Source organism: Hibiscus syriacus, unplaced genomic scaffold (genome assembly GCF_006381635.1).
Source record: "Hibiscus syriacus cultivar Baekdansim isolate YM2019G1 unplaced genomic scaffold, ASM638163v2 tig00113725_pilon, whole genome shotgun sequence".
Lineage (NCBI taxonomy): Eukaryota > Viridiplantae > Streptophyta > Magnoliopsida > Malvales > Malvaceae > Hibiscus > Hibiscus syriacus.
Window position 1 is genome coordinate 15,773,815 of NW_024063471.1, and position 2,769 is coordinate 15,776,583.

At 33.6% G+C, this 2,769-nt stretch overlaps 1 long non-coding RNA gene across 1 annotated transcript; it reads left to right on the forward strand.

The window, feature by feature from the left end:
- Positions 1 to 303: 303 nt before the first annotated feature.
- Positions 304 to 1,643, forward strand: LOC120187610. The gene is made up of 3 exons (XR_005522321.1): positions 304 to 752; positions 871 to 940; positions 1,412 to 1,643. It is a non-coding gene; the product is annotated as an uncharacterized LOC120187610 (long non-coding RNA).
- Positions 1,644 to 2,769: the final 1,126 nt, after the last annotated feature.

The window sequence follows — 2,769 nt, forward strand, 5'->3', positions numbered from 1 at the left end:
AAGAATTAAGGCAGGGATTAAAATGAAAAACACTCCTAAAAATGAGAGACTTAAATAGAAATAAATAAAACATGAAGGAAAATCTGGAAAATAATGATATGAGGACAAACAAATAAAGCAAAATTCGAAAATTAATCCTTCAGGTGACTAAAATGTAAATAAGCGCTACACCTATGGGAACCAAAAGATAAGTTTACCCTTAAGCTATGATGGCTACACACTAATTTACCCGAAAGTTTTAATATATAAACTAATTAAAATATTAAACCTAACTTAAACTTAAACTAAACCCTCAGCCGCATTTGAGAGTTCTCAAACTCTCCCCATTCTTCTCCACGATCGCATGTCACCTGAACCAGGGCCATCTGACCGGCCACCGTTTCGTGGTGGCTATACCTGATCCAACTGGCCACCTATCACGAATGAGAAAACAAACAATCCTCCAAATCGATTTACAAAGCCCCTTGATTCCTCTATAGCCTCACTCTTAAGCCGCCACTCTAAAGGGCCAACACCCACGCCGACCTTCGATTCCTCCTCTGCTCCTATCTCCGGCGACCCGAGAATAACTAGACCGCCCCACCTAAACTCTACCGTTTTCAATCTAAAACCTGGAAAACCAAATGAATTACCCCTAAGTTATGCGAAAAGAAGCCCAACTGCTCATCTCTCGATCCCGACGACACGAACGGATGAACCCTTTATTCCCGGTGACAAATACTCTGGCAATGACAGGACAACAAGCGAAGAAGGTAACTAAACGAAATTCTTTCCTATCTCTTATTTTCTACTATTATTATTTTTATTGATTTTTATTGCTACTTGAATGGAGAGTCCCCCCTCAAAACGAAACTTGAAATAAGATTACAGGGTTACCTTCGATGATACGAGGAAGTAACGGCTTCGCTGAATGATGGTAGCGCTTATCCGATGAGAAAAGGTAGGAGCTTTTGGTTGATTTTTTTCTGGGTTTCTATTTGTTTCGAAATGAATCCCACACGCACACTCAACACATACTGGAAATCGAAAAAAATCCGAGGAATAGCTCAAAAATACTTTTATTGATTTCGAAAAATATGGGGAAGACCCCTGATACACTACTTGATTCTTGAATACGGGGGAGGAAGAATCTCTTTACACACTGTTTTTTTTTTGTATTTGTATTTGTATTTGTTTTTCTACTGTGTAAAAACAATAAAAGAGAAGAAGATTTCTCTTTTCACTCTCTTTTTCCAATCCCAGGGAAGTAGAAAAACCTCATTCTCATGAGTTCCCCCATTCGAATGGTTGTTTTTTTGGTTAAAAATACCCCCTATCCCTGCTGATTTCCTCTTCTCTTCCATAAATGCATGCTTTGCTGGGCTCTCTACGTGGCTGAGAGAGAATCCATTTTTGTTATTTATTGTTGCAGGTACATTCGAAACGGCTTCAGCAAGAATGGAACAGCTGGCTCATGTGAATTGGTTCGCATCTGGAACAACGAGCGTAATTTCCACTTGCTGGATCCAGCCGCTCGATCTAAGCATTCGGGTTTGCCATGGGTCCGAGCTTGCTCCAAATCAGGTCTCTATTTGGGTCGAATAAATGTTGCCTTGTTTGGGCTTAATCCAATTGAACACGGGTTGGAGTTTATATCTGATGTAAGCCTGTAACAGAATAGAATAAAATTTAGTGTATTAACGTTATACCTATGTATATTATGTTATTTGATTACTTATTTATACGTATATATATAATATATATATAATTATGATATAATAATATATATGGCCACACATATAAATATAATATAATATAAACCCAAACAATATTCGAATAAAACCCCGGACAAAACGAGAATCTACAAAATTGTAACAAAATGATTTAGTCACAATAACACGTTAAATTTAATCAAAGTAAAATGTTATGTCAAATTTATTGTCATAATATTTTTTCAAAATAAAAATTATGACAAATAATATTCTTTCACAATAACATATTGAAACATATTATTTAGTCACAGTAAAAAGTTATAAAAAATATTTAGTGACGAAATAAAAGTAGTGACAAAATAAATTTTTTTGTAATATGTATTTTTGTCACAAAAACTTTTTTCGTTTGATGTTATAATTTAAGTAAATTGTGACGAAATTTTCTTTTTGTGATTAAATAATTATTTTTTATTTTAACAAATATTTTGTCTCTGTAACTTATATTTAGTGACGAAATAGTAACTATGACAAAATAATTTTTGTTGTCTTATGTATTTTCGTCACAAAAACCATTTATATTTGATGTCTAAATATAAGTTAGTTATGAAAAAATATACTTCTCGTAACAAAATAGTTAATTGATTTTGACAAATATTTTATTGTGATAAGTTAATTATAGTAACGAAATTTTATTGTTACAATAAATACTATACAATTGTAATGAACACAATTTTGTCACAATATACTTTACATGGCAAGGTTGTTCTAACAAGGTAACAAATAAAATTGGTCAGAATAAATATATCGTGCCAAATTTAGTACTTTTAGTTATAAATAATTTTGTTGAACAATCGAAATTTCTTGTAGTGAACTATTTCCTAGTCGAGATTTTGAGTAGAGATTTCAACTTCATGGTGAAGGATATTGAGCTCAAATCACACAAGAGCAAACTCATGATAGAGGGGTCCCTCACACCATAGCTCAAGTCAAGAAGAACTATCTGTTAACCAAAGCTTTCAAGTTCAACTTCACGATGGAGGATATCCAGCCTGAAGAACTAATCATCCAAACTAACTTT